Source organism: Carcharodon carcharias, chromosome 7, assembly GCF_017639515.1.
Source record: "Carcharodon carcharias isolate sCarCar2 chromosome 7, sCarCar2.pri, whole genome shotgun sequence".
In the NCBI taxonomy this organism is placed as follows: domain Eukaryota; kingdom Metazoa; phylum Chordata; class Chondrichthyes; order Lamniformes; family Lamnidae; genus Carcharodon; species Carcharodon carcharias.
Window position 1 is genome coordinate 37,676,221 of NC_054473.1, and position 13,820 is coordinate 37,690,040.

The 13,820-nt window shown below is 45.3% G+C and overlaps 1 protein-coding gene across 1 annotated transcript in view; it reads left to right on the forward strand.

The window, feature by feature from the left end:
• The window catches only part of cacna2d3a (calcium channel, voltage-dependent, alpha 2/delta subunit 3a), a 1,018,794-nt gene that overhangs the window by 471,372 nt on the left and 533,602 nt on the right, over positions 1-13,820 (forward strand). The gene's annotated exons all lie outside the window — the stretch shown is intronic.

Below are 13,820 nucleotides of genomic sequence, written 5' to 3' on the forward strand. Positions count from 1 at the left end.
ACCTCCAAGATTAATGCTTTAAAGTTCAGTTAATAAGAAATATTTTGCAATTGCACCTATATTGTGACAATGCTATCTTTTGATGTGCAGGTATTCAAATGATAACATGGGAAATAAAACCACTGGATTAAAATCCCCTTGCTATGAGTTATTGCAAGGCTGACTTGCATTTTCTGGTATGTGACATCAAAGGTGAAATAATGGATTGGCTATTAATTGACATATAAAATGTGGTGGGAGCCATTGGAATTTATTGATATCAACTATTTCAGATGTTCCTAAGCCTTTAAGTAAAGGAGTTCACCTATTTCTCCTATAATTAAATCTGCTGCTACCCCAACTGAAGTAGCTAAGCAAAGGTAAGTTTCTTTCTAATCTGATGCCACCATTCGCTGCCATCTTATGAGATATGAATTGATGCCTTCAAAATCCGGACTGGAGTCAAGCAAGGCTGTGTGCTAGCACCCATACTATTTACAATCTACCTGACAGTGGCTGTTCACCTCATCAAAGATCAACTGCACTCTGGTGTAAGTATTAAGTACCACCTAGACAAAAACTCTTTAACCTCAGTAGCCTCCATGCCATTACAAAATTGACCAGCATAAAGATACATGATCTACAGTTTGCGGATGACAGCAATGTCATTGTTCACTCTGCATCAGATTTGCAAGCCACTCTCAAACCCTTCAATTCTGCACACAAAAGACTTGGCCTGTTTTTGAACATTGCCAAAACAAAACTCATGTATCAGCCCATACCTAAATAAATATCCCACCTCCCATAAATGTTGAAGGAGAGACTCTGGAATATGTTAAACTGGTGAGAGTATTACTAAAAGCACCATTTTCAATGTTGCAAATAGACAAAAGTGCATTTATGATACTGCACTGCTGTCCCTTATTACATGGAGGTGGAAGATTATCAAAGGCTGTTTTTGCTGGTAAACTGGCCCATGTTTGCACATTTTGAAGACTAGTTTTTCTTTCACCTTGAGTCATTAGGAAATAGAGAAAAGAATCATGTCATGTACCTATATGTGAGTAAGTCGCATTTGAGATTCTGGTCCAAAGCTATGATAATTTTCACTATCTTTAGGCCTAAGGGTCGAACATATAAACCTAAGAGAATAACATCAAGGGAAAGGTATTGGCTGGGATTTTACCTGAAATGCGCAAAGTCCGTTAGCGGACAGGAAAAATGGCATTCCACTCGCCAGCCAAAATGACAGCTTTCTGCAGCAAATCATCCGCATCGCAGCTGATTAGTTATTCATCCACAGGAAACATGCTGTTCACTGGCAGGTGGCACCTGATTCACCCGCCCCGCCATGATCTTAGTGCTCTGAACTCCAGGCGCCATATTTAAACGGCGGCCCTGCAAAATTCCCGCATTCTCTACAGCAGCTCCAGTGAAGACATGGCTTCCAAAGGCAGAAAGCACGTTGTGCCCAAATTCAGTGACACCTGTTGAACCAGTCGAGGCCTGCTGTGATGTCCTCTATCCCTGCTCTGGCTGCAGGCCTTCCATCAAGCTTGACCAATCCAGCTTGGGAGGTGGTCGCAGTGATGGTCAATGTAAATGTCGTGCAGAAGTGATCAGCCACCCATTGCGGGAAGAGGATGAACAATCTCATCCGTTCTGCCAGGGTAAATCAACCATCTCGTCACTCTCAACTCATGCACTCTCAAGCCCATCACACATTCACAAGGATCTCACTCACTCCCACCTCAAGGGACATCTCCACTTACTCTCACACACCCTGACATCTCTATCTGGTCTCATTTCCTCTGGATCCTAATCCTGTCCACGACTCCACTCGCCATCCACACATGCCAGGCATCCTTATAATCTGCCCTTGCATGCATCTTGCTCATACTCTCTCGAAATCAAGGTTCTCACGGATTTTGATGACAGAGCCATGGAGCTGGCTGCAGAGGATGCAGACCATACCTGCCCTGACGGTGAGGTCGGTGGCGCACACCCAAATGAGGATACTGCACCGCAACATCCTTCAGACAACCATACTGTGAGTGATTTCTCGTGTTTCAGAGTCACCTCCCTTGCACTAACTATCTCTCCTTTCTTTCTTAAGCACCTCTGGGAAGCTCTCGAAGGCAACCGAACCAGGCCCTTAACTCCAGTCCCAACCACATCTTGGATGACAAACCTGAGGATAGCACATTTGAAGACCTGTCATAGCGCTCACCCATACCCTCCACCTGCTCAGAGAGAGACACACCGCGGTGGGACCTGGTTGTAGAGTAGTCCTGGGGTCACAATCTGTTGAGCATGGTGCACCATCTGCTTCACAGCAGATGGAGGCAGGACAGCAAAGGTCGCTGGCACACAGGATGGCTGGAGGCCACGATTCTGCTGAGTCTGAATCCAATGACGAGCCTCTGGACTTAGTCCTAAATCAGTTGCTGGAGCTGCAGAGAATATCCTGGGAACATCAGGAAAGAATGTCAGCTGCACTCCTCAGATTGCAAGGGACAATGGAGGAGTCTGACCGCCTTCAGGGGTAATAGCGCCAGCATGCCAACGCCTCGTGGTCCACACTGGCAGGTTGGCAGCCACCATGGAGACCTTGATCCAGGACATTGGCCCTGCACTGCTGCAGGAGCTGCACTCCATCGCTGTAGCCTTTGGTGGCATCTATCCGTGTCAACACAAATGGGGCAACTCGCTCTCTATCCAGCTGCCCCTCCTCCTCAAGGAAATAGCCAGGGGCCCTTTGCCACCCACAGGGAGGAGAACCAACAGCTCCACAACCCAGGACCATGCACCCCGGTGACTCCAGGAGAGTCTGTCTGATCCAAATTCCCTCTTCCTGTGACCCCATCAGCTCAAGCTCCACAGGCCGAGGAAGATGCACCTACCCCACAGCAGGACACCCAAAGCAATCCAGGGCCCACCTGGTCTCGGCCCTCCAGAGGATGCCCACCAAGATCATCACAGACAACAGGGCATAGCAGTCAACAGGCTACCTCCACTTCCGCAATGGATGTCCTGTGAGCATCAAGACATAGCAGCAGGGTAAGGAAAGTGAAGATGTAATCGCACAACATTGGCATGTGTGTTAACCACATGTATATAATGTTCACAAATGTAACTAGACTTGCGATTATTTCATATCTCCTCTTGTCTCTGACCACTTCTTATGATGAGCTGTGTTCCTGTCAATCACGTGTGATATCTTGGTCCCAGCACCCACTTATGGCAATTGTCTCTATCCTGGGCCCCTCTTCTGTGCAATGTGCTACCATCTCACCACAGTGAGTGTCCTGTTTCAACATAATGTGCCATATCTGTAATGCCTGTACCTTCATGTTAAGAGTGCTTGTGCAACAACCCTCGTTCCCATGCCTCGTAGGGTCCCATTATGTGCATTCTTGGCTCTGTATGATTGAGGCAGAGGTATATGCCCCTACCTTGTCTGCATTCTTGGCAGGTGAAAGTGTGGTGTTTAAGGAGAGATGTGCTAATGCATGGAGAAGGCTCATTTACCATCCAACCCATCTGCCTGGTTTCACTCGACAGTGTTATAATCATATGAGCCTATACTCAAAGCTTATGTGCGCTGCCCTCAGCCAAACAGGCTTCCGACATTCCCAGTGTCAATCTGCTGAGCTCAGGAAGAACTGGGACAACCTTGCCACCTCAAGATGATAAAGCCATGGCATATTTGTGTGCAGGCGCTGAGACATCCAGCCTTAAGCGCCTCTCACACTGTAATTGTGACTATTGCAGGGAGAAGGGTCTGGTCACAAGGTTGGTAGACAGTGGTGTGCATCCCATCGCCTTGCCGCTCCAAGAGATTACTGATGCTACTTCCAAATGGTGATCTCTGGAGGCCAAAGCAGCCTTTAAGCCTGCTCTGGAATTGCACGTCGTTGCTTCACATAATACGAAGGGCAGCAATGGGTTAGGAGCGAGTATGTGATGAAACAGAACAGTACTTCTCATTAGCAATGGCGCGTGCCCTTAAGGGCTTCATGTTCTCTGATTATGTTGGACTTTGTTAGGGCCAGGGCTGGCCATGAGGGCACACCAGTTGTGTGTAAGAGCAGGCATCCCAATATCAGGCAGTTGAGTGTTTGACCTCATCCTACTCAGGTGCTTCGCCTCCATTGTAGGGTGAGGAGAAAAGCAACTCAGGATCTCTAACTTTAACTGCCGAATGTCAGTGTCATTTTGTGGAGTGAATCACAGCCGGCTGAGTCATCTCTATGTGCACTCACAGCAGTGGTATTTCATCAGCCGCTTTGTCCCAAGTGTTATGTTCTGGTGTCACCATCGATGTAACACTTTTTGTGTGTCTGTGTTGGTTCTGATGGATTTCCTTCAGGAGCTTTTCCAGATTGAAGGCATGTAGGCACTAGAACACTGAGGATCCTGCAAGTGTCACTGTGTCTTGTAGGGTGCAGTTGCAACTGGGATGCTGGATGAACATGTGAAGAGGCAGCACTTTCTGAAGTCTGAGATGCCCTCCTCCAGGTAGCACCTCATCTCAGCACGGACACATGCCTTCGAGGCTTGCTCATCCTTCAAAGCATCAGGGCTATGTGAGCGCACTGTGCAACAAAGCACTGTCATCTGGAAGTTCATGGGTGAAATTAGAGGGATAGCTATGCTGGTGGTCATGATGGAGGAGAGTTGTCCAGGAGGATCCTCAGGGCACCTCATCATCGTCCACCTGGAATCTGCTGGCAATGAGGGCCACACAAGCACACCTGCCTTGTCTGACTGGTGCAGTGGCCTCTTCGTCTGCATCCTCAGCTTCCAAGACCCCTTCACCTCATCCCCTTCAAGGTTCTCCTCATCGGAGGTGATGTGCAGTTGCTCCATCTTGACATCTGCCCAGTACTTTGTAGTGCCAGGTTGTGTAGCATGCAGCAAGGCATGATGATGCGCAACACCCTTTGGAGAGTGTACTGGAGTGCCCCGCCAGATCTGTCCAGGCATCAGAATCGAATTTTCAGGATCCCTATGTTGTGTTCCACCAGTGCCCGGGTTGCGGCATGAGCCTCATTGTACCTTCTCTCTGCAGGAATCTGAGGCAGCCGCATGGACATCATCAGTCGTGTCCTTTGTGGTGACCCTTGCACCTGAAGAGCCAACCCTGCACTCTGTGTCTTCTCTCGATGATATCAGGGATCTGAGACCTACTTGGGATGTAAGAGTCATGAGCGCTTCTTGGGTATCTGGCGCAAACCTGCATGATCAGTTTGTGATGGTCACACACCAGCTGCACATTGAGCGAGTGGTAGCCTTTCTGGTTGATGTACTGCACTTTCTGTTGCCAGGGAGTTTTTATAGCCACATGAGTGCAATCGATTGCACCCTGCACCAATGGGAAACCAGAAAACGTTGCAAAGCCCAGTGCTCTTGCGTCCTGGCTTGCTTGATCCCTGTTGAAGTGGGGAAAATTGTGGGCCTTTTCACAAAGGGCGTCTGTGGATGCATTTGTGGGTGGACACTTGAGAGATGCTGCAGAGATCCCCAGTAGAGTGGTGGAAGGAGCCAGTGGCGTAGAAGTTGAGTGTGGCAGTTAATTACACAGCCACTGGCAATGGATGCCCTCCAAGTCTCCATGACACCAAATCTTGCAGAATGCAACAAATGCAAGTCACCAGATCCCTTGACATGTGGAAGTGTCTGTGACACTTGTTCTCATTCATCTGCAGATAACACACGTGACGTCTAAACATCCGGATTTAGCGAGGCACCTACTAATTATGGCTCTCTGAGGATCATCCTCTGCTTCCGGAGGAGGGCCAGCTGCCTCTTGGTCTTGCAGGTTCTACTCCTCCTTTTGACAAGCCAGGCGCCTCCATCGCCTTCTTCTCATTCTCCTCTCCGGCCTATAAGCAATAATGCAGGCAGCGATAACATCAGGCTCTATCTTTCTGATGGTCTCCTCACTGCAGTATCAATGAGAAACATGGAAGAGTCAGCCAAAGGTCCACTTTCTGTCTGTGATTGTGGTCATAAAACCTTTTCACACTTGCCAGAGAGTACTGGCCCCTGAAATTATGCCCATTGTGGGGTGCACATGAACATTCACCACAGGCCACCACGACCCACTCTCCACCCCCACCCTCGGCCTGGCCACAGTTTCAGCCAGGTGGCTGGATATTGTGCTTTCAGCCCAGGGGTTGGGATCATGATGACCTGCACTCCAAGACTGAGCTATTTGGACTAAACCTGAGGATGAATGCTCAGTAAGCACATGAGATTAATTTAGGGGGTCCAGAGGCTTCTCCTCTGTGAGTGGTGAATGGCCACATTTCCAAGGGGGTTCTCAAGCTTGTATTGCAGTTCCATAATACTCTGGTGAATTTGAAGGCTGCAAATGAGGGGTTAAAACTAGCGGAACAATTATTGCCACTTTGAGGGATCAGTGTTGCTTGAATGGGCCTTATTGCATCACTTTACTGACTCCCTGCATGTCAGTTGAACAGCTGCTAACCTGTCTCAGCTGTGCCTCTGTCCTCATTTTGAAACTATCAGTTCAGTTGTGTGACCCTTTAGTGCCCACCTGCTGCCCCCCCCACCCCACCCCCCCTCCCCAGTCATGTGTCTCAGTGCAATCTTCACCATTCATTGTCCCCAATGGAGCCCTTGCCCTGCAGCCCCTATCCTTCCCTAAGTCCTGTCTGGCTCCTTCCCCAGTAGAGCTCTTGCCCTGCAGCACAGTAAAAGCCACCCCGCCTTAACCCTGCTGCGGTACCTGTAAAGACTTGCTTTGAGACCCCCTTTGAAACCGAAGCATTGCAGCCTGCAAAGCCTGGAGGCACTGTACGATGTAAGGTATGCGAACTCACCTCGGGGTCAGGAGCGAAGTGCACATCAACAGCCGCACATTGTCTAAATCCTGTTGTGAGACACATCGTGCTAATTGTACACCGAGGTGGACTCTTAATCCAGCGTGGAAGGATGATTCCGTCGAGCAGGCATCATAATGAGATGCTGATTTATGCTAATGACATTCACGGTGTTTGGTGGTGGGAAGCACGGCCCACCATTGACAGCTGAAGCACACGATCGTTTCCTTGTTTTACGCCATTGTAAAGCCGGTTTTAGGCCTTCTCGCGAGATTTAGCTCTCACGCCTGCCATGATACATGCCGCGGAAAATCCCAGCCTAGATCACAGTAGAGAAGCCTTTGGTCTTTTGTTATAATGTGATAATCAGTGAGCTAATCATTTGATAATTAAAAGGCCAGCTGAAGAAAGACAATTAGCTGTGATTCTTTGCTGCTTCTTTGCATTTGAAGAGAGGGGATGTCACATAAATTACTTTGAGTATGCAATAATGCATCCAACCTTTTGGCTTTGAGCATTAAATTCCCATAATCTCATTCGATTCCTTTACCCTCAAAGCAATCTTTTACACACCCCTCAAAGTGAATAATGGTCTTGAAAACCTGCTGGAAAATTAGCAAAATAGTTCTTCCAGTTTGACCAAGGCTCAAACTTAACTATTAAAGTGGCCTCTTTCCCCCAGGCTGAGCGGTTGCATCGTTGTAATGTATACCTATCATCCTTGTTTAAAAAAAGTCTCCAACACCATTTTTTACTTTTTTAAAAAAACATTTACTTTTGAAAGAACAGTATTTTACAGATTTCACTGTTTTAGAAATAGTACCAATTTACTGAAGTCGTTATAGTGCATTAAGCATTTTCTTTTATCTTAAAAAAACAGTATTTTTTTACAAAAGAAAACTTAATAATATGTTCAACTTAATGAAATATTAAAATAGTTGTCAGTTTTCCTTTGTCACCATTAATGCATCAGATCTTGCTGGTACAGTGCAAAGAGTTCCTGCTTAGGTACCTGATACAAATTTTTATGTTCAAGGACTGCAGCCACACCTGAATATGCATTGTTGTCAGGTCAGGATTGGGTTCATCAACAGTAATGTCAAGTCTGAAAATTATCCCTATAGTACAAACCTAGGAGGAGACGATGGTGTAGTGGTATTGTCACTGGGCTAGTAATCCCAATACCCAGCGTAATGCTCTGGGAATTGGGGTTCAAATCCTTCCACGGCAGATGGCGGCATTTGAATTTAATAAAAATTTGGAATTAAAAGTCTAATGATGACTATGAAAACATTGTTGATTGTTGTAAAAACCCATCTGGTTTGCTAATGTCCTTTAGGGAAGGAAATCTGCTGTCCTTGTCTGGCCTACATGTGACTCTTAAATGCCCTCTGAACAAGGGCAAATAAGGTTGGGTGATAAATGCTGGCCTACATCCCACATCCCATGAATGAATAACAAAAAGTTTGAATATGGTACCAAATTGAAAGGAAATGGGGTAGCCCAGAAGATTAGGAAAATTTTAGGAACCAGCAAAGGATGACTAATAAATGAATAAAACTAGCAAAAAATATGAAAATAAACAGTAAAAGCTTCTACAAGTATATAAAAAAGCAAAGGCTCAAGTGTTTATTGGCCCCTTAAATGGTGAAACTGGGGAATTAATAATGGGAAATGAGGAGAGTAGAAGCACCAACGAATAGTAGAAAATCAAAAGGCAAGAGGCAAACAATCACAATCACTGGAGAAAAAGTACGAGGAAAACTAATGGGACTAAAGGTTAACCAGTCATTGTACCTGATGACCTGCATCTTAAGATCTTAAAAGAAGTGGCTGAAGAGTTGGTAGACAGTATTTAATAGAGGTGACGAGGTCTTGTTCCCTGGCTGGAGAGTCCCACATCACCGCTTTTTGGGAAGGCATTCTGCACTTGACAGTCCAGCGGTGAGCCTTCCCCCAGTATCAAGGACCCCAGGGGGCGGAAATCCTGTCCTCTGAGAGCTGCCAGCCAGTCAGAGGCCTGTAGCTCTATTGATTGGCAGCGTCACTGGGGAGGTGGTGGCTGCTGCTGGTACAACACCCACCCAAGGCCTAGTATCGTTGCTGGATTCCAGGTCACAGGTAAATGATGGCAGGAGGAGGTTTGTGGGGTGGGGGTAGAGGGGAGGGAGGTCAGCAGCAAGGACAGGGAAGTGGCTCTCAGATGGCACCCCTTCATCTGATCTATCACAGCAATCATCATCCCCATCACAAATCTACTTGCACAGGATATAGTGTCCATTGCGACATGAAATTTGCTAGAGTCACTAGTGCATTCACTTGCAGTGCAGTTCAGTTCATCTGACCACTGTCTAGAGTGCCTTAGAATGACAGGACCCCTGGGAGCCATCAAGCAACCCCGCATGCATTTGCTTGTCATGATCCCCCCGAGCCCTCTCCCTGCCGTTGGGTTAATGCCAGTAGCAGTGGGATGAGGCCCTTAAGTAAAAGTTGATTGCCTACTTAAGAGCCTCAATTGACAGTGGGGTCGGAAGCTGTCCATGGGCCTTCTTGCAACAGACTTAATCAGGGTGGAGGCGGGAGGATGATGGAGTCCCCACCTGTCACCCTCCTTCCAAATTAAATGTCCCCCCACCAAACGCGCCATGGGCATTAAATACTGCCCATTGGATGTATTCATTGTAATCTTCCAACATTCCTTAGACCCTAGAAAGTCCCAGCAGATTGAAAAACTGCAAATGTAACACCACTATTCAAGAAAAGAGGGAGATAGAAAGCAGGAAACAATAGGCCAGTTAGTCTAATACCTGTCATTGGGAAAATGCCAGAATTCATTATTAAGGACGTAGTAGCAGGGCACTTAGAAACTCATAATACAATTATGAATGGGTTTTATGAAAGGGAAATCATATTTGACAAATTTACTGGTGTTCTTTGAGGAGGCCCAGACAGCTGAAGGGTAACTCAGAGTAACTCTGAAACAGGGTTGATGAAAGGGAACCAGTAGATGTAGTGCATTTGGATTCCCAAAGGCATTCAACAATGTGCCACATTAAAGGTTACAGTTTAAGATAAGAGCTCATGGAGTTGGGGGTGATATATTAGCATGGATAGAAGATTGGCTAACCAACAGGAAACAGAGTCAGGATAAATGGTTCATTTTCAGGTTGGCAAACTTGGTGGAATGCTAGGGATCAATGCTGAGGCCTCAACTATTTAGGACCAATAATGACTTGAGTGAAGGGACTAACTGTATTGTAGTCAATTTTGCTGATGACGCAAAGATAGGTAGGAAAGCAAGTTGTGAGGAGGATACAAAGAGTCTATAGATAAGTTAAGTGGGTGGGCAAAAATGTGACAGAGGGGCAGGACTTTTACATCGTCGGTTGGGCGAGCCTGGGAGCGGTCGCAAAATTGACTGCTGCCCGCGATCAGGCCCTGACTGTGATTTCAGACTAGCTGGCCAATTAACAGCCAGCGAGTGTGAATTGTGCACTGAAACGCTCAGCGCTGCCTGGGTGGAGGGATAGGGGAGCGAGCACGGAACTCAGCGCATGCACGTGGTTGTGCTCAGTGAGAGCTCGTTGAAGGCACTGAGTTGCCTCAGGGAGCTAAAGATTTTTAATGTTAAAAACACACAATTGAAAAATAAGGAAAATATATCCTCTCATGTGACTGTGCCACATGAGCAGGAACAGGATTTTCCACCTGTGGTTGAGGTTTCTCAAAAAATGCAAAGGCCGCTTGGCCTATTTGCTCACCAGCCAACTGTAAGGTTGGATGGGCAGGGAAAATTTCACTTTAATTAATTTATTCATGGGTTTAACATCCCTCTTAATTGTCGGCAGGCACGCTGCCGACTCCTGCACGGACCCGCCCAACAAGGAAAAAATTCTTCCCATGGAGTATAATGTTAGAATATGTGAGTTTTTCTACTTTGGACAGGATTATTATTTAAATAGAGAGACTGCAGCATGCTGCAGTACCAAGGGACCTAGGTGTTCTTGTATATAAATCACAAAAAATTAGCAAGCAGGTACAGCATTTAATCAGGAAGGCAAATAGAATGTTGGCCTTTATTGTAAGCAAGCCTTGCTACAGCTTAACAGGGCATTGGTGAGGCTGCACCAAAAGCTCTGATCCCCTTACTTAAGCAGGGATATACTTGCATTGGAAGTAGTTCAGAGAAGATTCACTCAGCTGATTCCTGGGTTGTATTCATCAAAACTGTCGCCTATTGTGCGCAGAGGTTATTAGTTTCCAACAAAGGTTTCAAATATTAGAAACTGGTAAACAAAGTTGTCATTCTCTGATAGTACAGTATAAGGACAAGGAGTGTCTCAAAGGGTTAGGTAGAATTACATTGAATTTAGAGTATGGAGACAGGCCATTTGGTCCCATTCTGTGTTTTTCCCCTAAAGTTTGCTCCCATTCTATTTTCTACTTCTCACCCTATCACTCAGTCCTTCTGTTCCTTATATTTACCCAGCTTCCACTTAAATACATCTATGCTATTTGCCATAGGCACTCCATGTAGAAGCGAGTTCTTGTGGCACAGTGGGCAGCCTCCCTGCCTCTGAGCTAGAAGTTCTCACTCCAGGACTTGATGGCCAAGGAAGGCACATTCATATCACGGCCAAACAGGTTGAGTATCAATCTGCAAGTCCTTCCATATGCCAATGGCAGGCTGTAAGAGTGGGAGAGATTCCTATCAACCATGTGATGGAAAGAAAATTGTAGCTTCTACCATTAGACTATAGACTACAGGCTCTAGACTACAGCATGCGTGTAAAAATGCATGTTGCTACAGCAACTCAGACTCCTTGGGGGGTGCTTGATGGCTGGTGAGAATCAGACTGTTGCCAAAACAGCATGGGCTATTCCATGCTCAATTCACAATTGCCTGTATGGTAGATCCTATGCCAAATATATCAGTAATCAGATCACTTTGGAGTAATGCTATATTGCTTCCTGAGTCACCCCATTGGTTACCACTTTCTTTGTGGCAAACTGCTGTACAATATCCATTGATACAGCACATTGTGCATGTCAAGGAAATAAATCTTACTCCTCACCAACTTCTCACCAATCATGGTACACATGGCCACCATGACCTTTTAAGTACTGGTCTTCCAACAACCTTGGGCTCAATAACATTCAACTATTTATTTCCTTTAATTTGAGCTTTTGCCTCTACCTTTCCTTGGGGCATTTTCAATGCAGCTTTCACCACTGGAGGTGCTACATCATCCTTACTTGAAAAGTCAACCTATGGTGACGATTCACTCATGTTGTGATGTCACAGGTGTCTCTAAATGTATGGTGGTTGCATCAATAGCTTGTGATGCAGTCTGTGGTGCAATAAATGCTCCAAATCATAGCTGGGCTGAGTTGTTGGAGAAAAATAAACTAGATGATTGCAATCATCAATCATGGGTGAGAGCATGTTCTCTAATTCTTGGGTGCAATGACAGAATGAAGGGCATTTACCAAGTTCAATGAGGAATACCGCAATTCTAGCCTCAAGCATCCTCCACGGTTTCTACACTAGCTCAGCAACAGCTTTCTCTGCAAATAGAACCACTTAAAATTTGTGTTGCTCAGCATTTATGGCTTATAAGTCCGGATTTATGCTACTTAATATCAAGGAACTTGATATTTTGTTCTATACTGATTAAGGGGGGAGGCTCTCTCCGCCGATTATTGCCTTGAGGACCAATAACTCTTAAGTAATAGTAATTAAAATTTGGCCTTTTCCAATGGTTTCCAATTGATAGTTCTAAAGCTTCCAATCAGCATATCCAGATGGTGACCAGTTTATTTCTTATCAATAAGGTTAGTGATAAATCTTGTAATTTTTGTAATCTGCTATGACAAGTCATTGATTTTTAAAAACATCAATTCTATATGTGCATGCAGCACAGCCTCAAGATGAGGTATTTTAGAAGATTATCCCCATTTATATGCTTTACTTTGACCCTGTTTAAACTGGAAGGATTATACAGATGCCCTGTCCCTATGGAGGAGAGTACTCAATGCAGTATCACACACCTCCAATAATAAAAGCAGAAGCTGCACCAATAATTTGGTTCTCGAAGCTGCTGGGGCTATGGGAGATCAGCTGATCAGTCAGCTGTTGCAGCAGCAGCACATCATGCTGCCAGGATCAATAGGGGATAATTATATTTAGAATTAGCAGTCACCTCTCCTTCAAAGTACTAATTATATTTCAAACAATGTGTTTTACCTTTTGAATAATAAAACCCGTCTGGAGTTGCACTTTCCTTCCAATTAAATCTTTTAATTTTTTTCCATTTTCAGCCACAGCTACCCTGAGATTTCCAGTTACATTTCCTGTTCATTAACATGGTCAAGAGGTTAATTTCCAGCTTACTCGTGGGTAAACTGATTATTCCAGCTTTGCTATTAATTCACTAAACTTCATGAACAACAATTATTTCCTCTGAAGAAATTGCAGCATTCATGGGTTTCTGTTAATTGTTAATGGTGCAAGGACATTTCTTCCATTGAAGAGCCTAACAACCAACATTCAGAAGCTCATTCCTTAGGTATATGTGAGAGCAAATCTCAAATGTGTAAAGGAAAATAGCTTTGGGGACCATTCTACATATTGGTAAAATAATTACTTCGAGTCGTCAATCAACATTAGTTCAGGCTGCAATTCAACCTGTAATAATTGCTTGCTGCCAGTTCAGTAAAAGTGCAATTGAGCCAATTTTTGGGAGTGGGTTTAATCAATTTAAGTAAATCTGACATTTTCTGATATTACTGAACTCTTGTATAGGCACTAGTCAAAGGCACAGACTTTGCAGCAGTAATGATAGCAAAATTGTCAGCATTCGATGTTGTCATTTCTCTGAAACTGACAGCAACTAATGTCCTCCTTCAGGGAGGATGCCTGCTTTCCTTACACAGTCTGGCCTATATTTGACTCCTAGATCCACAGAAATGTGCTTGACTCTTAACTGC